The following is a 25400-nucleotide window of genomic DNA, read 5'->3' as shown; positions in this document are numbered from 1 at the left end:
TGTTGCAAGTAAATATCCAGGTGTCGCAACACTATTTGTTGAAATGACCATATTTTTGCCATTGAATTGCCTTCACTTATGTAACAAAGATCAATCTACTCTGTTTGTATGGGTTCATTTCTGGCTTCTCTATTTTGTTTCATTATTTGTATTTTTCTGTTTTTGTCAGTGCCAGACTATCATCTTAATTACTGTAGTTTTTTAGTAACCCTCAAAGACCCATAGTGTTAGTACTCTGACTTTTTTCTTCAATATCATTTTGGCTTTTCTGGTGTTTTGCTTTGTTGCATGAATTTTAGAATCAGTTTTTCAGTATCTGTACAATAACTTGGAAGTTTGAGTGAGATTGCATGCGTATACAAATCAAGTTTGGAAGAACAGAGACAAAATTGAGTCTTCCTTCTGTGAACACAGAATATGTCTCCATTTATTTAGTTTTTCTTTTATAGCTTTCCTCAGCATTTTATAATGTTCCTCATATGGATCTTGTACACATTTGTTAGTTTATATCAATGTTTTTCATTTTGTTGGGGATGCTAATGTAAATAAAAATTTGGTTGTAACTTCAGATTTCATCGATTACTGGTATATAGAAAATAAATAGACTTTTGTATATTGACCTGGTATCCTGCAACCTTTTTATAATTGCTTGACGGTTCCAAGAGTTTTTTGGTATGTCACTCCTCTCAGATTTTCTGTCATCTTGTCATTTATGAACAAAGACAGTTTTATTTCTGTCTTCAAAATCTGTATACATTTTTTATTTACTTAGCTCATTGCGTTAGCTACAATTTCCAATATGATGTTAAACAGGAGTGGTGAGAATATAGAAAAAAACTAGTTTCTCATCCCTAAGGATGTGCTAGCTGTATTTTTTTGGTATGTGTCCTTTATCAAATTGAAGACGTTCCCCTCTATGCCTAGTATAATAAGAGTTTTTACTATAAATTGATGATGAATTCTGTGGATTTTTTTTCTACATCTAATGATATGATTATATATTTTCTTTTATAACCTGTTGATATGATAGCTTAACATTAATTGATTTTTAAACATTGAACCAGTGTTTTATACCAGAAGTAAATCCCATTCAATTATGGTATAAAATTATTTTCATATATTGTTGGATTTGGATTCAGTATTCTAATACTTTGTTGAGGATTTTAATATGGACAGGAGGTAGGGAAATACTGGGTAGAAGAGGGTGGTTCCCCAGCAAAAGCCCCACCTTCAAGCCTAGAAACCCATGGTCCTAAAGGGGAACAGTCATTCCTGTTTTTTTGCCCAAATGTTGCCTTGTCCAAGACCACTCTGGCCCACCATGCCCTCATCCTGTACCCTTAAAAACTCCAAACCCCAGGCTCCAGAGCAGAAGAGTGGCAGAGTGGCAGAGCAGCAGAGCAGTGCAGCAGAGAAGGAGAGAAGAGAAGGAGCGTCTGAAAGTTGAGAGGAGTTTGGCTTGGGACGTCAGAGAGGAGATCAGCCACTGGATGGCCCAACTCCAGGGAAACATCATCTTCCCACTCCATCCCCTTTCCAGCACCCCACCCATCCTGCTTAGATCCACCTCTATCACTTAATAAAATCCCTGCATATACCATTCTTCAAGTTTGTATGATCCAGTTATTCCTGGACACCAGCGAAGACCCAAGTACAAAGAGGGCAGGATGTAAAAGGCTGTTAACCTGATTCTCCACTGAGCTTAACACTTAGCCATCTTTGGACAACAACTGCTGAAAGAGCATTAATTGTAACACACCCCTCACATAAGGGATTTGAGCTCGGGGTAGCCAGCTGGGCAAACAAGCCATCCCCCTGTCACAAGTCCCACAAAGGGGTCATGGAACTCTCCTGTCTCAATTAGTGCATTCACATTTATGAGAGATATTGACCTTTATGGTATGTCTTTCTTTTCTTTTGATATTAAGGCAGTGCTGGCCTCATAGAATGAATTAGAAAGTGTTCCTTCTGTCTATATTTTTGCAAGAGATTGTGGAGAGTTAATATACTATTTTGCTTAAATGCTTTGTAGAATTCATAGTGAACCCATCTGGACATGGTGTTTCTGTTTTGGAGGATTATTATCTATTCAGTTACTCTAATAGATATAGTCCTATTTGGATTATCTATTTCTCTTCTTGTAAGTTTTGATAGATTGTGTTCCTCATGAAATTGGTTCATTTCATCTAAGTTGTCAGATTTGTGGGCCTAGAGTCTTTCATAATATTAATTTATTTTCCTTTTGCCCACAGGATCAGTAGTGATGGCTTCATTTTCATTTCTGAGAATGGTAATTTGTGTCACTTATTTTTTTTTTTGTGGTTAAATGCTCATTTTCCCTTCTGACATTTTTGTTTTCTTACGTACATACACACACATGTGCACACACACATACTTTCTATTCCCGAGAGAGAGAGAGGTATAGACATGAATATTGTGACAGACTGTTAGTTCTTCTGCTTTTGTTGGCAAACAATGTGAATAATATATAAAAAGGAAGCTCGCTTACTTCACTGTTATCAAACCCAGGCGTGCACCATGTAGAAATCAGGAGAATAGTAACTGCCAGCCTTTTGATGGCCTCCTGTATACCCAAAGCAATAAATGGAAAGTAATTTGCTTTTTCATAAATTTCTAAAACTCCCCAAGGTGGAACTTCACTGTATTTTTCAGGGAAATAAATTAAATTAGTCTACGTAAGCTACAAAAAATACGAAAAAGTGTGAGGCTAGATTTGGAATCTATGTCTTTCAGACTTCAAAACCTATCCTCTGTCAATTCTTCTTTGTTGCTTGTGATAATTCAACTTCCATTGACCTGAGTTCTGAGTTCCAAGAAAAAATGTCTAACTAGTATAGTTCATGTTTTTTAGCACAAGATAAAATAAATAACACTTTTGTAGATACTGGAACTTAGCTACTTCTTAGCACATGAAGTTATTTTAATGTTGTTGCCTATTCCTAACGTTAGAGTTCTGGTGAAAGAAAAAAAAATAGTAAGTTGTGAAATTATTTTCAAAGCTTATTTGAAAGTATAAATTGTTTTTATAAAAGTGGCATATGGTATGAATAAATCAATGAACAAATGTTATTGATAAACCGTATTGATTATACGTCCAGAATTCTGCACTACTTATATGTGATGTTATATCATTAGTGAAGCCAGTGGTTATAAATCAGTCACAGGGAGGGAGACAGGTGCCTTAAGGTCACTGTCTTTACTGATGCATTTTTATTGTCACTATTTGTTATTGACAGTTTCAATATTAGAAACTATTAGATATATCCCCTTAAATGACTTCTAGAAGCAATTTTTTTCCAGGTGATTTTGAAATGCCCTTTGAACAAAAGCTTCTTAAATAAATTTAAATAGGCTGACTAAGGGCACAGAAACTATGTTTAACACAAAGAATATGGATTCAAAAAAAGCTTTCTGAAAATAAAATGATTATGATTAATTGCATACATATACAGACCTTCTATGAATCTTTGCATAAATTAGAGATGGCTTACCTAAGTTCTTTATATTATATTTAATCTTATTAATTTCCTTTGTATAGGTATATGAGAAATGGTAGGCTTGATAGCCCCAGACCCTAGTGTAAGATAATATCATACACAGAATACTTTATTCAAAGTCATTCTTCATCACCATACTTGTCAAGAGCATGCCCAAGAGGTTAACAGAATTTGCAGTACATGCCAGGAGCAAGGTAAAGAGATCCGGAAAGAAAAGAAAGAGAATAAATGGGAAGAAAGAAATGATAAACAAACAAACAAACAAGAAAACAACTTTAAAAGCTGCAGCTCTTTCTTTGGGGAGTAGAGTCGTATCTCCCATCTGATTCTTATTAGGTTTCCTTGTTTGAAATAGGAAGGAGATGAGTGGGAGGGGTGTGGGAGGATACATGAGCAAAGCATGAGTAAATTGTGAGGGGCGAGAAACATTTCTTGAATAAGATGTTATAGATGGCTACACCATTTATTTAGGGTATAGAGTATTTCTTTATTTGAATTTTCAGCCCGGATAAAATGTTTGTAATTTCTACACTGTCAGAGGAAAAGTCGCCATAGCGTTTGTAACTCCCAATTTACATAGTTGATTTTACATGTTTTCAACAGTCTGTCAAGCTTCTGACAGCTGTAACATTTCTCCTCTGGAACACTGGAAAGACAGTGTGTTGGAATATTGTGTTGGTAAATTAGCGAGCCATATTAGAATTCTGAGAGGAATGAGAGCAAATTTCTTTGCAGCTGCACATATGTGGCTGGTGGTTAAGGGCATGACTCACAGGTTTAGGATCTCTGGAAACAAATGCTTCTCAGTCTCAGGTAAGTCTAAGCCAGTCTTACCTAGAAAGCACTTAAAAATTTAGTGCCTGGAAGTCACCTTAGATTCGTAAAATCAGAATCTCTCAGAGACCTGGGCATTCACACACACACACCCACACCCACACACACACACCCACACACACACACAAAATCATACTTTATTTTAATATGTAGACAAGGTTTAGGGCAATTTTTCTAAGATGTTAACAAGGGAAAATAAGCTGATGGAGACTAGGAGCTGGGTCAAAAACCATCAAATATTGGTGAAGATCCATATACTAACTGGTACTGTCAGAACTCTTTATTTATTTTTATTTTTAAATTTTTGTAGAGATAGGGTTTCACTTTGTCGCCCAAGCTGGAGTTCAGTGGCACAATCATGGCTCATTACAGCCTTGAGATCCTGGGCTCAAGCTATCCTCTCACCACAGCCTCCCAAAGTGCTGGGATTATAGGCGTGAACCACCATATCTGGCTATCAGAACTCTTAACAGGACTACACATGTGGATTCTGAAATGCGTCAGAATTTGAATTTGGAGCTACCGGGAATCTCCAAAGAAAAAAGGAATTGGACATTCAAACGGGTTTCCAGGGTAGGTCTAATTGGCATGTCCAGCACTGCCCCATCTTCATAACAGCAGCCCACTAACTACTGCCTGAAGGACCAATCTGTCCCATTACCTGTTTTTGCTTGACCCATGAGCCAAGAATGGTACTTAACATCTTTAAGTGTTTTAAAAAATATTGAAAGAAGAGTAATATTTTGTGACACAGGAAAATTCAAATTTCCATAAATAAAGTGTTATTGGATCACAGTCAGGCTCATTTGTTTGCATATTGTCTATGGTGTTGTTTTACCCGTTGCAGCACAGATTTGAGTAGCTGCTACAGAGACTATATGGCTTACAAAGCCTAAAATATTTACTATTTAGCCCTTATATGAGTTTCCTAGGATACTGTAATGATTGGCTGAAAACAGTTTGATAAAACAAGAGAAATTGATTCTTTCACCACTCCGGAGGCTACAAGTTCAAAGTCAGCAGAGCTGTAGACTCACTCCAGAGATTCTAGGAGGAATTCCTTGCTTTGCCTCTTCCAGTTTCAGGTGGCTCCAGGCATTCTTTGGCTTATTACTGTATCACTCCAACCTCTGCCTTGTTCTTCACATCAGCTCTCCTCTGTGTATTCTCCTTCTCAAGCACTTGTCATTAGATTTAGGGCTTACCAGGATGATCTCATCTTGAGACTCTTAATTACATCTGCAAAGAACTTTTCCTCCAATAAGTTGACATTTAGAAGTTTCAGATAATTATAACTTTGGGTGGACCACCGTTCAACCCACTAGAGCCCTTTGTAAAAAAGTTTGCCCAGGTCTAGAAGTGTGACTCAGTTATGGGAACATGGGAATGTATGAGAGAGAAGGTAAATCGTGAGAACTTTTATATTTTGCTGGTGTGAGCTTCTTTTTTTATGCAAAAGGGACCAGGAATGTGTTCATAGTTGGATAATCTTTGCAGATAGTTAAGAGGATGCTCTTGGGAAGACAGAAATTAATTCCACCTATACATAATTCCTTTTTTTGTAATTATTATTACTTCAATAGTTTTAGGGGAATAGATGGTGTTTGGTTACATAAATAAGTAATTTAGGTTTGATTTCTGAGATTTTGTTGTGCCCGTCACCTAAGCGGTGTACTCTGCGATGTAGTCTTTTATCCCTCACACCACTCCCACCCTTTCACCCAAGTCCCCAGAATCCATTATATCATTCTCACGCCTTTGCTGCTGCATAGCTTAGCTCCCACTTGTAAGTGATAATATACAGTGTTTGGTTTTTCATTCCTGAGCTACTTCACTTAGAATAATGGTCTCCAACTCCATCCAGGTTGCTGAAAATACCATTATTTCATTCCTTTTTATGGCTGAGTAGTATTCCATGGTGTGTGTGTGTGTGTGTGTGTGTATATATATATATATATATATATATATATATGTGTGTGTGTGTGTGTGTGTATATACACACACACCACATTTTCTTTATCCACTCATTGGTTGGTGAGTATTTAGGTTGGTTCCATATTTTTGCAATTGCAAATTGTGCTACTATGTACAAATGTCTTTTTTCATATAATGACTTATTTTCCTCTGGGTAGCTACCCAGTACTGGGATTGTTGGATAAAATAGTAATTCTACTTTTAATTATTTAAGGAATCTCCATACTGTTTTCCATAGTGTTTATACTAGTTTACATTTCTATCAGCAATGTAGATGTGTTCTTTGTTCACCGCATCCACACAAACATTTATTATTTTTTTATTTGTTGATTATGGCCATTCTTGCAGGAGTAAGATGGTATTGCATTATGGTTTTGATTTGCATTTCTCTGATCATTAGTGATGTTGAGCATTTTTTAAAATACCTGTTGGCCATTTGTAATATTCTCTGATAATGTCTATTCATGTCCTTAGCCTACTTTTTGATGGAATTATTTTTTTATTTTTATTTTTTTGCTGTTTCTTTGAATTCCTTGTAGATTCTGGATATTAGTCTTCTGTTGGATGCATACTATGTGAATATTTTTTCCTATTATGTGGATTGTCTGTTTACTCTGCTGAGTATTTCTTTTGCTGTACAGAAGCTTTTTAGTTTAATTAAGTCCCATTTATTTATCTTTGTATTTTTTGTATTTGCCTTTGGGTTCTTGGTCATGAACTCTTTGCCAAAGCCAATGTTGTATTTGTCCATTATTATACTGCTATAAAAAACTACGTAAGACTGGGTAATTTATATTAAAAAAAACACATTTTTTTTCCTCTAGGCCTCCATCCTGTGATGGAGGAGCTGCCATGAACATCTCTGAAATGCTCTGAGGACATTTTCCCCATTGTCTTGGCTATTAATATTTGGTTCCTCATTACTTATGCAAATTTCTGTAACCAGCTTGCATTTCTCCCTAGAAGATGGGGTTTTCCTTTTACCACATGGTCAAGCTGCAAATTTTCTGAACTTTTATGTTTTGGTTCCCTTTTAAACATAAGTTTGAATTTCAGATCATGTCTTTTTGAATGCATATGGCTGTACACTTTCAGGAAGTGCCAGGTCACCTCTTGAATGCTTTACTGTTTGGAAATTTCTTCCACCAGATACCCTAAATTATCTCTCTCAAGTTCAAAGATCTACAGGTCTCTATGGCAAGGGTAAAATGCTTCCAGTCTCTTTACTAAATCATAGTAAATGTGACTTTTGTTCCAGTTCCCAATAAGATCCTCATCTTCATCTGAGACCACCTCAGCCTGGATTTCACTGTCCATATCACCATCAGCATTTTGGTCAAAACCATTCAACAGGTCTTTAGAAAATTTCAAACTTTCCCACATCTTCCTGTCCTCTTCTGAGCCTTCTAAACTATTCCGATCTCTGCCCATTACCTGGTTCCAAAGTTGCTTCTACATTTTCAGGTATCTTATAGCAATGCCCCAATTATCTCGGTACTAATCTTTTGTATTAGTCCATTTTCGCACTTCTATAAAGAACTACTTGAGACTGTGTGATTTATGAAAAGGAGGTTTAATTATCTCATAGTTCTGTATGGCTGGGAAGGCCTCAGAAAACTTACAATTGTGGCAGAAGGTGAAGGAAAAGCAAGGCACATCTTACGTGGAAGCAGGAGAGAGAGAGGGTAGAACCATCAAACACTGTAAAACAATTATATGTCTTGAGAATTAATTCACTATCATGAGAACAGCGTCGGTTTGATTTGTTCTTGTTTCTCTAGTTCCTTGAGGTGTGAGGTTAGATTTTCAGACTTTTTGATGTAGCTGTTCAATGCTATGAACTTTCCTCTTAGCACTTATTTTGCTATATCCCAGAGTTCTTCATAGGTCATGTAACTATTGTTGTTCAGTTCAGATAAATCTTAAATTTCCATCTTAACTTCATTGTTTACCCAAAGATCGTTCAGGAGCAGGTTATTTAATTTCCATCTATTTGCGCTGTTCTGAGGGTTTCTTCTGGAGTTGATTTCCAGTTTTATTCCACTGTGATCTGACATAATTTCGATTTTTAAAATTTTATTGAGACTTGTTCTGTGGCCTATCATATGGTCTATCTTGGAGAATGTTCCATATGCTGATGAAAAGAATGTATATTCTGCAGTCATTGGGTAGAATATTCTGTCAATATCCTTTAAGTCCATTTGTTCTAGGGTATAGTTTAAGTCCACTGTTTCTTTGTTGTCTTCTATCTTGATGACCTGTCTAGTGCTGTCAGTGGAGTATTGAAGTTCCCCACTATTAATGTGCTGCCATCTATGTTATTTATTAGGTGTAGTAGTAATTGTTTTATAGATTTGGAAACTCCAGTATTAGGTGCAGATCTATTGAGGACTGTAATATTTTCCTGTTTGACTTTCCTTTTACCATTATATAATGTCTGTCTGTTTTTAACTGTTGTTGCTTAAAGTCTCTTTTGTCTGATATGAGACTAGTTACTCCTGCTCACTTTTGATTTTCATTTGCATGGAATATCTTTTTCCACCCCTTTACCTTATGTTTACCTGAGCCCTTATATTTTAGATGAATTTCTTGAAGACAGCAGGTACTTGATTGGTAGATTTTTATCTACTCTTCAATTCTGTATCTTTTAAGTGGAGCATTTAGGCCATTTACATTCAATGTTAGTATTGAGGTGTGAAGTACTGTTCTACTCATTATGCTAGTTGTTGCCTGAATACTTTGAGGGTTTTTTTTTTTTTTCATTGTGTTATGGTTTTTTTTTTTTTTTTTTTTTTTGAGGCGGAGTCTCGCTCTGTCGCCCAGACTGGAGTGCAGTGGCCAGATCTCAGCTCACTGCAAGGTCCGCCTCCTGGGTTTACGCCATTCTCCTGCCTCAGCCTTCCGAGTAGCTGGGACTACAGGCGCCCACCACCTTGCCCGGCTAGTTTTTGTATTTTTAGTAGAGACGGGGTTTCACCGTGTTAGCCAGGATGGTCTCGATCTCCTGACCTCGTGATCCGCCCGTCTCGGCCTCCCAAAGTGCTGGGATTACAGGCTTGAGCCACCGCGCCCGGCTGTGTTATGGTTTTTATACATCCTTTGAGATATATGCTTTAAGAAGGTTCTATTTTGGTGTATTTCAAGATTGTTTTTCCAAGATTTAGAACTCCTTTTGGCATTTCTTGTAGTGTTGACTTGGTAGTGGTGGATTCCGTCAGTATTTGTCTGAAAAAGGCAAACAAATCTTTTTTATCTCTTTTTCATTTATAATGCTTAAACTATCTCTTCTTCATTTATAAAACTTAGTTTCACTGGATACAAAATTCTTGGCTGATAATTGTTTTGGTTAAGGAGGCTGAAGATCCCAGTCCCTTCTGGTTTGCAAGGTTTCCACTGAGAAAACTGCTGTTCATCTGATAAGATTTCCTTGAGGGTTTACCTGATGCTTTTCCCTTACAGCAATTCAGATTTCCTTTGTCTTGACTTTAGATAATCTGATGACTATGCGCCTAGGTGGTGATCTTTTTGTGACGAATTTTCCAACTGTTCTCCATGCTTCTTGTAGTTGGAAGTCTACATCTCTAGCAAGACTAGAGAAATTTTTCTCAATTATTCCCTCAAGTAAATTTTCCAGACCTTTAGATTTCTCTTTTTCTTCAGGAACACCAACTATTCTTATGTTTGATCCTTTAACATAATCCCAAGCTTCTTGGAGGCTTTCTTCATTTTAAAAAATTATTTGTCTTTGCTGGATTAGGTCAATTCAAAAGCCTTGTCTTCAGGCTCTGAAGTTCTTTTTTCTACTTGTTTGACTCTGTTGTTGAAACTTTCCAGTGTATTTTACTTTTCTCTAAGTGAGTCTTTCATTTCCAGAAGTTATGATTATCTTTTCTTTATACTATCTATTTCTCTGAATAGTTTTCCTTCCATATCCTGTATTTTTTTTATTCTTTAAGTTGTTTTTCACCCTGTTTTTATGGCTTTTTAGAGTAGCTTAACAGTCATCCTTCTGAATTCTTGATCTGACAATTCTTAGATTTCTTATTGATTTGGATCCAATGCTGGAGAGCTAGTATGATGTATTGGAGGTTTTATAGAAACTTGTTTTGTCATATTACCAGAATTGTTTTTCTGATTCCTTCTTATTTTGTAGACTGTTTCACTGGAAAGACCTGGAAGTCAAGATCTGCTGTTCAGATTATTTTTGTCCCATGGGGTGATCCCTTGATGTGGTGCTCTCCCTCTTCATCTAGGGATGGGGCTTCTTCAGAGCCACACTGCAGTGATTGCCATTGCCCTTCTGAGTCTAGCCACCCAGTGGGGCTACTGGGCTCCAGGCTGGTGCTGAGGAATGTCTGCAAAGAATCCTGTGATATGATCTGTCCTCAGTTCTCCCAATTGTGGATACCAGCACCTGCTCTGGTTGTAAGTGACAGAGGAGTAAAGTGGACTCTGTTAGAGTCCTTGGTTGTAGTTTTGTTTAGTGCAATGGTTTTCTCAAATGTGGGTTATGCTAGCAGTGAAGTTGTCACATGGAAAGACTCAGGACTTGTATTTAGCCAGGGTGTTGCAGGTGGTGAAATTAGCTGTTGTTGTGTTCTTTGGAGCAAGGTTGCTCTGTTATGAGTTGCTGTAATGGCTTGAGTTGTTTGACCTCCAGCCAGGAGGTGGTGCTTTCAAGAGAGCACCAGCTGCAGAAGTAGAAGGGGGATATAGGCTTGCCCTACATTGTTCAGGACAAGTGCTCAGGTTTCTCAGGCCATGGGTGGGGCCATAGAGCTCCCAAGAGTTTATATCTTTTGTCTTTGGCTACTGGGATGGGTAGAGAAAAACCATCAGGTTTTTCTCAGCAGGGTTAGGTGGGTCTGTGCTCAGAATCTCCTTGGGTGAGGCTTGCTGTAGTGAAGTTTTTCAACTGTCTTGCAGTATTTGCAGCAGCAAGCTACTGCTTTCAAAGGGTCTGCAAATTCTTACAGTTTTCCTGGTATGTTCCTGCAGTGGTTCTTGGAGTGAAAGTTCTCAATGTGTGTCTCCAGACACTATTCTGTCCATGCAAGCAGGAGCTGCACATTATTCCTGTCTCCTGTCAACCATCTTTTCCTCCATCTACTCATAAATTTTTATTTTCCAGCAATAACTCCTAAAGTACACCAAGTGTCAGTGGATGAACAACTAAACTAGAGGCTTATTTACAAAAGTAACCCAAGGTTTTGAAAACACCAGTAAATGCAAACAATCAATATCATGTTAAGCAAAAGTTGTATCTAAGTACACAGGGTCCCCAACTTACAATGGTTCAGCTTATAATTTTCCAGCTTTACAATGGTGCAAAAATGATATGCATTCAGGAACAACTGTACTTTGAATTTTGATCTTTTTTCTGGGCTAGCAATATGCAGCATAATATTCTCTGGTGATTCTGGGGTGATGCTGGACAGTAACAATGAGTGACAGCTCCCAGTCTGCCACGTGATGATGATGGTAAACAACCAATATTCTGCAGTGTATGGTGTGGCCAGCACTTTATAGGTAATTATGAAAAAGAAAAACTGTACAGTCAAAACTTAATATCTTCCTGAAGAACACTCTGCCTACTATCAAGTCTCATCAGAAGAGAGAGAAATTGACCACCCTGTTGTTATAGCATCCCCATCATCCAGCTATTAATTTTGGTTCAATTCTTCAAACACTCTTCAGGACCAATGTGCTTTTGACTGTGTACACGAATGATGTAAACCTGTATTTTCAGTATAGTATTCAATAGTTTAAATAAGATATTCAATACTTTATTATATAGTAGGTTAGTGTTGGATGATTTTTCTCAACAGTAGACTAAGGTATGTATTCTGAGCATGTTGAAGGTAAGTTGGAGTAAGCTATGATATGTGGCAGGCTATGTGTATTAAATACATTTTCAACTTAAAATATTTTCACCTTAGGATGGGTTTATTGGTCCTGTAACATCATCATAATGTGAGGAGTATCTGCAGTATATCTGGCTCAATTAAGATCACCTCTTGGCAATCACATCCTCCTTTTATTTCTTTTTATACGACTGTACAAATTGAATTCTTGTTCAAGAAAAAGAGAAAGTTAAGGAAAATTGGAGGTTGAGATATATCAGAATCTGGTGGCGTGCCTCCCTCTTGTGTTCTGAGCCTGTGGGTATTTCTTTGAAGACCCCCTTTAAGGGGGGCACACACTGAGTGTTCTATTGCAGCCCTTGAAAATGACTAGAACTCAGCGTGGATCTGTGGTGTCACTCTAGGTGGCTGACTAGTCATAAGCCAAGAATCCTGCAGGTGGGGAAAAACAAAAGACAGCCGTAGGCCAAAGAAAACTCTGGACTGACACCCAGAATTCTAGTTAAAAGAAGCAGGTGGTTTGGATGTGTGCTTTCACCAGGGATCTGAGATTAAGGGGGTGGGGAAAATATTTGGCTTTGTGGCTGATTACTGGGTGAAGAGAATAGGAGGCAGAAATGCCATCTTTTAATGACATCAATGCAGATAATAAAGAATTCTAGGGTACAGCCACAGAATTTGGGATAGCATCAAGGAGTGATCATTGAAATGAAAACTATTAATAGCAGAGATGAAATAGATCTATTTTTTCTCTGTGGAAATCTTAATAGAAGAGAAAGGAATTCAGCGCATTGAGATTTGAATGACATCTCAAGGGCTTTATAAATCTATCCTAAAAAAGATGATAATTTAATATAACTATGTAGTAATAAATACATAAATGTGTATGTACGTGAACACATATAGACATAAGCATGTCTATACATTTCTTTACATATATACACACATACATAATAACCACATAAATACAGCTGTTGAAATGTATAAGTATACGTAACCGAACTATATAGGTAAATATGTAGATAAATATTGTTAATAAATATAACTTTAACATCTACAGAATGGAAGGAAATTACAACTTTCCTGTTATGGGATTGTTTTGGAGGAGGAGTCAGTAAGGCACTGATGTGTGATGAAATTCAGAGTCATCTGGACATTCCAGGCACAGGTGATCCTGACCAATTGCTGTGACAAGTCTTGACTTTGGTCGTTGTTTTTGGCATATCACTTTAATGAGACCATTAGAAATGAAGATAAAGGTAAGTATAGACTGTTTACTTGGCTAAGGCCCAAGGGAAATTTAAAAATCCAACATAAATGTTTTGATTAAGATATAGTATTCTATAAAGGAATGTAAGGTGTATTAATTTTAGTTGAATCATGTGCATGTGAATTAAGTATTTTTTCCTAATTCTGGATGTATTCTTGTTTCTGCCTGAACATTATTTTTTTCACCAGATATTTATCTTTTTCTTATTTAAACATTTCTTGCAAGGCATTCAGTATCTAAAATCATGGTTCTAGAGAGATGCAGACCTGGTCTTTCTATTTTGTGCTGAAAAAAGGATGTGAAAATTATCTAAATTAGCCTGGTTGTGTTGTGGTCTGGGCTGTAGTACAGGTGTCTCTGCCCTACTGCCATTTAAAAGTGAATAACCCAGACTTCAGAAATGCACTGTTGTTCCCCATCCTGGGCCAATGCCACACTCTTTTGTTGAAAATAATATTATTTCATTTGAGTGAGGGCTCTTTTCATCGTTCTTGGGCAGGAAAGTAGGCATGATTAAGATTGGGATACAAAAATATTTTCTTCCATACAGTGTCTAGGGAAAGTTTACCTTCATTCTTAGGAACGGCGGTTTGGGAAATTCACAGTGCTTGGAGTAAGCTGGCCCAGCCACACTGAGACAGATTGTGATGATAAATATATGTTCACCAAATCAGAAACGAAATCTTTTTAAATTGCTTCTGTTATTAGAAAAAATGTAGAGATCAAAGAACAGCCAGCTGGGTATTTGGATATAAAGTATTTGGTTAGCAGGTAGAGTGGGGCAAGGAAGGACAGGCTTCTAGTAAGAACTGTGAAAAGTGAAAGCTGGTAAGAAACAGATGGTAAAGAGGATTTAAGAAATACTGCCTGGTTTATATTGGCTCTCTGTGACATTTTTAAAGAAAGGCCTGCAAATATATTAATCATGATTAATAAGTTTCATTTGTTGCTTGTGCTTCTGTGAATGTGTAATTATAGAGGGACATGGGATCTATGCTTATATCTGAATGGCAAAGAACCCATAATTATTTGAATATATATGCAATTTACAGTTTGTTGGTTAGCTTGCTTACTTGTTAACAATAGCTTTAACTGGAAAAAGATACAGTTTTCCCTTTATCTAGATAGAAGATTATTGACTTTCCTAGATTAGAGTCTGATGAGGGAAAGAATAGAATAGATTAAATTTTCAAAGAGACCGTATGCAGTTGATGAGATTCATTTGGTGAGTGGAGCTTTTGTCAAGTGGCAGAGTAGTAGCTCAGGACTATAACATGTAATGTGAGTATGTGGGATTACTGACCAGGCATTTTCATTGCAATAGGATGCTTTTGCTCAGTGCATGCCTTATCTTTAGTAAACCATACTAAAGCTTCATTGGGCTTCTTCTGGAAGCCAAAAATAAACTAGGTTCTGTTTTAGGTTGGCATGAAGGTGAGAAGGTCGGTCTGAGATGAACTAAGACATTCCTCTTGGGTTTAGGACCAAAAACAAAGAGACTAATAAGAAATTAAGTTAAAGAATTCATCGAGAGTATATGTAGGACATGATATTTGCCTAGGTTGCAAAATCAAGGGATCAAAGCAAGATTATGGTGTAAATTGCTAAAAGGTTAAAATAGCCCTTAGAGTAGAAAATCCCTTGGGAGTAAAAGGACATAGAGAACAAAATTTCTTGCCATAGGAGGAACTATATGTAGAACATTGTTAGTTCAAAAAAAGTAAAATGGCTGGGCGCAGTGGCTCATGCCTGTAATCCCAGCACTTTGGGAGGCTGAGGCGGGTGGATCACCTGAGGTCAGGAGTTCGAGACCAGTCTCGCCAACATGATGAAACCCCCGTCTCTACTAAAAACGCAAAAAATTAGTTGCGCATGGTGACGAGCGCCTGTAATCCCAGCTACTTCGCAGGCTGAAGCAGGAAAATTGCCTAAACCCAGGAGGCGGAGGTTGCAGTGAGCCAAGATCGTGCCATTGTACTCCAGCCTGGGCAACAAGAGCAAAACTCTGTCTCAAAAATAAATAAATAAATAAATAAATAAAGTTTTTTAAAAAAGTAAAATAATTGATATTCTCTGGAAGACAACATAAACAATGAAAAAAATAGAGCAGCAGAACTCTAAGTATTATGGGGAATAAATCAGTATCCTGGTCAGTGAGTGATTACATATATGGGAGGCAAATAATTAATGGCTTAGAAAGTAAGAAGTTGAAAATTCAAAAGTAAATAGAGAAGGAGGTGCATGGCACCAAGCAATTTTGTTTTAAAAGTAATAAACTGACACGTCGAGATCCAGACACTTCTCACTGTCTTTGCAAATATCAGAAACAGGCTTCTGAATCGATAAGAATGTTTGTTTATCTTGAATATGAGCCAAATAGTAGCAACAATTGGCAGAAGATTGTGCATGGAAAGAAGGCTGGGGAATCAGGAACAAATGTTTGTTGTGAGAAAATGCTATTGCCCATGTACAGGGCCTTCTCCAGAGGGATCTGGACATCAGGGCAAATCTGTCACACACAGAATGCCTCCCCTATCATTTTTATAAAGTTGAACTTGGATTGAATTACACAACTTTTTCCCATAAAAGAAAAACAAAAAAGCAAGAGCCTCAAAAAAAAACTCATAATTTCAGAAAGTGTGTCAGAGTGGTGGAGAATGTATAGACTGGTTGTAATAATAATAAAGCTAATATTTCTTAAGTAATATATGCCAAGCAATGTGCTAAACATGCTATATATGCATTGCTTCACTTCATGATCATAACAAACTTGTGAATAGATAATAATAGTATCTTTATTTTATGTAAAAAAGACAAGTGTGAAGAAGTAAAAGCACCTTGCCCATTATCAAACAGTTATTAAAGATTTATGATATGACAATAACTATTCTAAGAATTTCTCATACTGCAGGTCATTTAATTCTTATTAGATACTACTTTTGAGTAATATTATTCCATTTAAATGATAATAATACAAAGTGAGTGAGTTTAAAAATCCAATTAGCATACCCTAGAGTCTGTATGTTTAACTTTTGAACTAGACCACTCATATTTTAATTGCCCATGAGCCTGACTGAAGAAGACACTCTCAAACTTTTGTGTGCCCATTAACCGGATCATGAATTTAAGACTCCTCCATGGTAGTGACAACTAAAGAGGTTGTCATATAGTGAAGAATAATGGAAGCAAAACATTGTAGCTAAATTATTATCCTTACATATTACCAACTTGTATAGTGGTGTAAAAATAACAATAATTAAATAAAGGGACAATTCATGTGACGTTAACTGATTTCTATCTTAAAAAGTATAAAATTTATCCTAAAATATGACCATTGACTTTTTCCAAGACTAGCATGCATGATACAAAATTGTTTAGACTCCACTTTATATTTAGAAATACATTTTTCTTAATGGAAGGCTAGAAGGAGTGGTGCTCACATTTTAGTTTGCATTTCTTTGTAAAATTTTCATCAGTCTCCAAAATATAAAATGTGCCGAGTTCTTCATTGTGTCAAAGTTAAGGAGTGTGCAAATATAAATATATATAAATAAATAATCCCCCTACACAACAACTTTATGCTAGCATCCAGTTCTCCAGATTAATTTATAATTTACTTCATGAAATCCAAAACTTGAACTTACTGATGTAGTGTATCTCTCTATCTTCATATAGAATGATATGAACTTGTGCTATGAGTAAAACAACAAAATCACAGGAGATGAATGCAAAGACCTCTAGACATTTACAGAAATCAAAGTGTCTTTAAAGTTTCTGCAAGGCAAACTTCGGAAGTGACAGATTTTATTTTAATCATTTATTTTTTGCTATACAGCTTTTTAAACTATGAATGACAATTACTCATCTGGTTTTGCAACAAATTAATGAGTATCTGACTATTTAATAGATGTACTTTTCTGAGGATTCCAGTCTTATTCAAAGAGTCAGATGTTGATAAAGATATATAAAATCATTAACTATCATTTCAGGCCTAAGATCAGTACTTGTAAAATTGTACCTGTACACTGAAGTTTCCCTGGGCTTTACCAACATCCTGAAGATTTCTGCAACAGATACTCTATAAATTTTTCTCCTCATTTATATAAAAACTAAAACTTTTTCTGACACCAGAAAAATAATGTAGTTGAAATTCAGACACAGGGCAAAAGCATGCTTCACTCAATCATTTATTTTCCCTGTTCTGGATGACTGATTAATACATTTATAGTCTCTGATAAAAGCTTACTCTCCACCTATGTCCTCCTAGATATAAATGAATAGTTATCAAATACCATTAAGTCAAATTCGTCAATACACTGGCCAGTCTTCCTGCCTCCTTGCTCATCGATGAATGAGTTACTATGGGAACAGTGGCAGATCTGTGAAGAGCCCAGTAAAAATATTACACTTTAACAGGGATTCCTAGCACTTCATCCCTGAGAACATGTTGGCTTAAAATCTGACATTTTCAAAAACAAAACATTTAAAAAGTCATCTAAAAGCTGTGCTTTAAAAAAATATTTTTCATCATTTTTTAAAAAGAAAACAGCTCTCATTCAGAAGGCAGCAAAATTCTAATTGACTTGTATCATATAGATATTTTGGTACACATTTAATTTGACAAGAGTGCAAAATGAATTTATCTATGGAAAACCTATAAAGATGGAGTAAATTACAAACAACCATAAACTTTTTTAGAACTAATACCTAATTAAAATAAAGAAGAATAAGCAATGCAGCCAGTTGTTTTGTTTGTCTATGATAACAACCGGCTTGATCACAAGGGATTCTCACTTCAAATATTTGAAGCCTCTATCTACATCTTGACAACTATTTTCTTGGGTTCCTCCCTTTTATATCATTCTACTAAGTTTTTTTTTTTTTTTTTTTTTTCTCATAAAGGGTATCTGTACCTGGAATAATTAATCTACAGAGCTATACAGTAACAACAATATACTTTGCAATATATTGTTTCCAAATGATCACGCTTCCCAAATGGTCAAGAATAAAGTAAAAAGCTGAAACAAGTAATGAAACATTTTCTTTAAAAAATGTGAAACAATGGCTTCTATTAATATACACCCCAACAATAGGTTTGGTATGTTGTGTCAGTGTCGGAAAATATTGCAAATACAAAACTGTATCAGAGTCTGTTAAGTTTCAATGTCCTGTGGTCTTTTTTTCACAGTGTGGATATCAATTTGCCTAGACAATACTATGAAAAATTCCCCTTTCTTCACTGTTGAATTTGATACAGATGTCAATAAATATTAACTAAATGGATGAATAACTAAGCGTTCTCATTAGGTAGAAGAAATTGAAGAGAAATAAACAGAAATGAGTAAATGTTTAGTGCCCACTTATGTGATGTCAGGAGTTATGTTTTATGTTATCCATCTTACCTGTTCTCAACAAGTATTCAAGGGAGTTGGGGAAGAATAAAATGAAATGCTTAGTTAATTGTTAGCAATGAAAATTCAACATCTCATTTTTCATAAGGCAACAAGAGAGGAAATTTTATTTTCATTTCTAATTTTTTCACTTTTAGTTACTGCATTTAGAAAGGTATCCTTGCCTGGCATAAAAATTTTTTTCAATGACTATTAAAACCTTATTTATAACTACTGTCACCATTATACTAATTTGTATAGCATTTGAGTATCAGAACCCATGATAAATATTTTGTCAGATGAAGGAAAATGCCTCATGGATTTGCAAAGGTTGTTATCTTTTGAGGTAATGATGACATATAAGAAGGCATTTGAGGAGTTGCTAAAAAGAAAGTTGTAATTATAATTAGTGATTTACTTTTCTGCTCCTCTAAAAATGAAAAAGTGAGAGGAAATGACAAAGGTTCTTTCTTGCCAGTAATCTCAACTAAACATACATCTTCAAGTATTGTTTTCCTAGACTAACAGCAAAATGAACCAAGGCGTTTTGATTTTGGAGCCCAGAGGGCTTCATTCTGGTGTAAATTGATTTCCATTGTTTCTCCTATTGAGAATTTGTGTTTCCAATACAGTACTCTTCCATGATTTAATTAACAAGTATTAATTAAATGTATTCAGAGTTTATTCAAGAATAGTAAATTCTAACAACATTTACAATCTATGTGAAATGCTTTTTTACATTGCTGCTGGTTCTGAAAAACAAGATATGCTACCATGTCAGGGACCTGAGCAACAAAAAAACATGAAAACTAGTTTTCCCTGATTTATGGAATGAGTGAGACCAACAGTGCAAAAGACATCCATTTATTTTTAATGGCCTTAGATTGAGCTGTGATTCACTTTGAACCTGTTTCAGGTGCCCCGCCAGCTGCACTTAAATCTAGTTCAATATTCCTACCTCTGACTTTGACTTTATATTTAAAAAATTGGGTTCTAGGATACCCTGTGAAGGCTGACTAGTAAAATACGTACACATATTTTCTTTAAAAGTTTCATATTTATTATGGAAAAAAATGGCACTTATTTTTCACCAGTATGGTTTCAGTTTACTGCAGTTCGACAAATATCCTCTAGTACTTCTGCTAGGCAGGCAGGATTCAAAGACAAATGAGGCCAGACCAATGTCTTCAAAGAGCTTATTTAGTTTTAACACTATGCATGTTGGTAGCTCCTAATATTTTATTCATCAGGCAAGACCACTGATTGGTAGTTTTACTGATGTTTGTATTGCACTATTTTCTAATGAGTTCAGCTTCATCATATGTAAATTGAATTAAAGTGTAAGATCCTTGAGAACTGTGTTTACTCACCATTTAATCTGAATGCCTAGCGGAGGGCCTGTCATATAGTAAGTATGAGTACATGAGTTGAACAAATGTCTTTTGTGGAATAAGACATGATTCTTTCTGCAGGTGTTATCATTCATGAGGAGGAGAAATAAAAGCATTCACAAAATACAGGTGGCTATGCCTTCCCTTTCAGGATTTTAATGTGGTTTTCATTAACAATATAAGCATTCTAAAAACTTATTTCTATTGATTTGTGAAAGTTTCTTCTATTTCATTGCCTAAACTATTTTTCTTTGGTTTCTTCCTGCTCAAATTGTTTGATGATGTGAATTGATGAGTATTAATCATCCACCCTAGAAGTTCTTCTCACTGCTTACACATGTAATCATTAGTAGAAGGAGAAACTCTACGTTGTCATAATGGAATAGCTTTCAAAATACCAAGGAAAGAGTTCAGAAACAGAAACACTCAACAAGTCTGCCTGACCAGCATGATAAGCAATGACTTTATACTCCTTAGCAGGAATTAAAACATTAATTCCAACAGCTTTGTTGTAACAGTGGTTTATCACACATCCTCAGTGTTCAGTTTTTCAGCATTTGCCAAATGTACTGCCTAGACATATGGTAATGATTCACTTTGAATATTCAAATGCTTGATCTTTCTATTGCATTTTAAAATTCATATAGTAACAAAATAATTTCGGTTTCCATTGGCAGTTTTACTATCCTCATGAAATGGTTCTTTAGGGACCATTATTTTTTTTTTTATTTTTTTTTTTGAGGCGGAGTCTCGCTCTGTCGCCCGGACTGGAGTGCAGTGGCCAGATCTCAGCTCACTGCAAGCTCCGCCTCCCGGGTTTACGCCATTCTCCTGCCTCAGCCTCCCGAGTAGCTGGGACTACAGGCGCCCGCCACCTCGCCCGGCTAGTTTTTTTGTATTTTTAGTAGAGACGGGGTTTCACCGTGTTAGCCAGGATGGTCTTGATCTCCTGACCTCGTGATCCGCCCATCTCGGCCTCCCAAAGTGCTGGGATTACAGGCTTGAGCCACCGCGCCCGGCCAGGGACCGTTATACTTCTTATTTTGAGAGAAATGGTCTTCTCTATGAACATGTATCTGCTGGTTATTACAGAGATACAAAACATGAAACGGGATGTTTGGGCACCTATGAAGAACCAAATCTAAAAAACAAAATATCTGTTGGATGCATACACATTTTCTGTTATTTCATTCAAAAGAAAAATTGCCTCTTTTATTGTTCGATAGTCTCCACATGAGTTATATAATCTCCACTTAAAATTTGCCAACAGCAATACATTTGGTTAGAACAAAATACCTTGGTTAAAAATATTCAAAGTCATTTAAATGAAATTTACTAATCCCAAATGCTGTGTAGACTTTAAGCTCTTTATTCTAATGTTTGGAGTGGATTTAAAAGCCCATCTTTAAGCAACAATCCTTATTCAATTTTGTTATTTTTCAGCATGACTAACCAAAAGACTTAGAATTCTGAGAAATGATGTTGGGATATGAGTAGCAGACAGATGATCTACCAAAATCCCCTCTAACTCAGAATATTTGACTTGATGACCAGACTGAGTTGATAACATATTTCAGACATAGATTCAGAAATTATTTTGCAACGTCTAAGTGTGTGGTATAAGAAGAAAAACAGTGAAACCCACAAAACTTAACCATAGTTTTCACAATGGGTAGGACTTATTTGTTGGACTTTTTTTTTTTTTTTAACGAAAATGTTATATTAAGCCATAATTTAATTATGATTATGCTGTCATAAATATAGTTGTTTTACTTATATTGTCTTATTCAAACTATCCAACTGCATAATTTCCAACTTTTTGGAATAGTTCATGTACATCTAGAATACAAAAACCAAAGAACAAAACTACTGGCCAGGCGTGGTGGCTCCCGCCTGTAATCCCAGCACTTTGGGAGGCCAAGGCGGGAGGTCAGGAGTTTGAGACCAACCTGACCAACAAGGTGAAACCCCATCTCTACTAAAAATACAAAAATTAGCCAGGTGTGGTGGCAGGCAACTGTAGTCCCAACTACTCGGGAGACCGAGACAGAAGAATTGCTTGAACCTGGGAAGCGGAGGTTGCAATGAACTGAGACAGCACCACTGCACTCCAGCCTGGGTGATTGAGTGAGATTCCATCTCAAAAAAAAAAAATGAAAAAAAAAAAAAAAACAATTACTATGTTTTCTTCTCTCAAAGCCATTTTACAAGATTTTTCAAAATTCTCTACTTTGGAGTTAAATCAATTTTTTGCATGTTTATTGGTTTGTTTAAATTTGGTCCAACATAGCATATTTTTTGTATCAGCCACGTAGAGGGGATACTGTCCCAACTCATCCAATGCACCATATGCTTGTAAGTTGAGGAAAATGGTGCAGGAGTCCATGTGAAGAATAAGCCATGTGTCAGTCATAGTATTCAAATTACTGGATTGCCTGGAAGAGTCACCTAAGTGAAGCTGAGGATTGAGAAAATAAAATGATCTGGAGAATCACTTCAAATAATTGTCAATAGTGGTTTAAGATGAGCATCTTTATCTTTCATGAAGAAAAACACTTATGAAAGTGATAGTGTCCTAACCACCTGCTTTGATAAGAAATTATATTGATAAAATAATTTACCAAAAATAAAGATGAAAGGTATATTTTATAAGTAAATGAAAAACAATAGCATTGGTACATGAGATGAGAAAATTGGCACAAAACAATCTCAATTTCTCCATTTTAACCAATGAAAACTTGAATTAGGTGATCCCTAAGGATCCCTATTACTTTAAGATTTCATGAAAGTATATGAATTATTAAAGAAGAATCATTTTATAGATCACAGAGGTTACAAAGGTATCAGTAACCTATGGTAGCACCTGACTTTCTTCTACGTTAACAATGGTGGTAGATCAAGAGGGTTAGGAGAAGATGAAACAAACAAAAGCAGTTAGCAAAGATGATCAAGGGGTTAAATGATTGAGAACTTGTCAGTCACTAAGGTCCCAGAGTTAATTAAGCCCAAGTGATTAAAATTCCATAATATAATTACAGGTTGTAGTGTAAAGTATTTGGCCCAAAAAGTAAAAAGAATCCAAATGCTGCCTGCCTTCACTAACTAAATAGAGACAGACAGAAGCATTTTTTTCCATAGTAGCTTTGTAAACATGGGTGCCAAGCAATTACATGTAACTTAATTTTCAAGCTCATAATCATCAATATTATTATTCACAGAAACAGCTTCCTAGAGGATAAAAAATTATGTAGAATCTTGGAAAAATGAAAATATTTCGAAAGACTTGTTTTTAAAGTCTGTTATTAGCTTTTTCTCTCTCACTCGCTTACTCTCCCGATCTCCCACTTTCGCTCTTTCTCTGCGCCATATTATTCAGTGAATGCCAACTACATGCTAGGATATGAGCTCTTTGGATGACCTAGTTAAAATCGGCTTGCACTTCGTCAGTTCAAAATCAAAGACCCGAGAGGCTGAATGAGGACTCCGGAGGTCGTTTATCTCAGACCCCTGCCTTGAGGAGTCACTGTTCTAACCCATCCTAGACTGAGATTGGAGGAATCTTTTCCAAAGGACCCCAGGGTGCTATAGAAGCTGTGTTGGTGACTCAGTTCTCTGCATTCTCCTTCGCAGTCAGGGTCCAATCAAAGTTCCTGAGAGGTGGAAAGGCCACCGCACGTTTAGATGTTCTGTCTTTCAAACGTACTCGAAATGAGTTTCTCACAATGAGCGGCCACTTAAAACTTCCTAGGCTATCTGAAAATAACAGAGATTTAACTGTTTCTTTAAAGAACTAAACTTCACTTGATATATTGAGTCTTCTTTCTGTTCCTTAGAACAGTCAGTTAACTTACCAATCTTCCATTTTCTCTTCATGTTGGGCATTTAGTGGATACCTGGATATTATTTAGTCACTTATTTTTCGGGGTAGTGAGGACTGTAGTGCAGATAAGTGAATTATTTGTGAATTTGTCATAAAATTTACAGGAGCACAAAAATGTATTTTATTTAAATATTTTAGGGAATTAAAAGGACATCTCTGATTCATGTGGAAGAGAAACTGGGTCAAATATTGGCAAGTGATATTTTTCGCTGTTCACATGCAAATTTGCACTTGGAACTTTGAATTCAGTTAATGCTCATGATGATAGGAAGGTCATGAGTAGACTTTGAATTTAGGATGTGTCTAAGTTACTGTGGTTTCAAGACCATTTATTAATCGTAGATGCCCTGGATATATTCTGTTCTCCTAGGATCCAGGACTGGTGACTTGGTTTTTGACCACAAATTTCTATATTAATTACATTTTGAAAGATTTTATGTTTATATGTATGTGCCTTTTTCCTGTTTTTCTGAAGCATCTTGTGAGAAACATCTTTGCCCTTCTGATATTCCATCACAGACCGACTCTACCTCCAAATCCAGGAATTCAGGTCACAGTCACCAATAGATGTCATGGACCTCAAAAGGAGCCAGAGCAAGGCTCGTTAAGAATTCTTCATCAATCCCATCAGATTACCAAAAAATAATTATAAGTGCTTGCTCAGAGGATAGTGGCTCCTCTTCCTTTTTAAAACTCAAGAATAAAACATGATCCTCCCAATTTAAGAATAATGCCAATGATGATATGTATGAAATCAGACAGCTCTTACATGAGAGACAAACTTCCAGCTATGTGTCTTTGCTGCATATATGTCCAATGCTCCCCTACTGATACACTAAAGGAAGAAGAAAAATATAACTCTAAAACAAACATGTAGAACCTACCTAACATAAAAAAAGGAATCAATAAAACATGAATTTCATGGTGTCTTCTCAGAATGCAGGCCAGAGAGCCTCCCTGGAAGGAAATACCTGGAACTCATTCATGTTTGAAAATTCGAGGAATCTATTTAACCTAACTTTCTGAAATTTGGGGGCTTATCTGTAGCCTGTTTGCCTTCCATTTCTAAGAGTCTTTAAAGATTTAGTACATTATAGAGGTAGATTTCAAATCAGTGGGTAAAGGATGACATAAATAAATAATGTCTAACTTTTTTACAAAATAATACAGTATTTGTATTATTATATATCTTAGGAGTCAGCAAACTTCTTTTTGTAAAGGACCGGATAGCAAATAGTTTGGGGTTCATAGGTCTCTGTCACTTTTCAACTCTGTCATT

Source organism: Trachypithecus francoisi, unplaced genomic scaffold (genome assembly GCF_009764315.1).
Source record: "Trachypithecus francoisi isolate TF-2019V2 unplaced genomic scaffold, Tfra_2.0 Lachesis_group13, whole genome shotgun sequence".
Lineage (NCBI taxonomy): Eukaryota > Metazoa > Chordata > Mammalia > Primates > Cercopithecidae > Trachypithecus > Trachypithecus francoisi.
The sequence above is the reverse complement of the archived record's forward strand: the minus strand, read 5'-3'. Positions refer to the sequence as shown.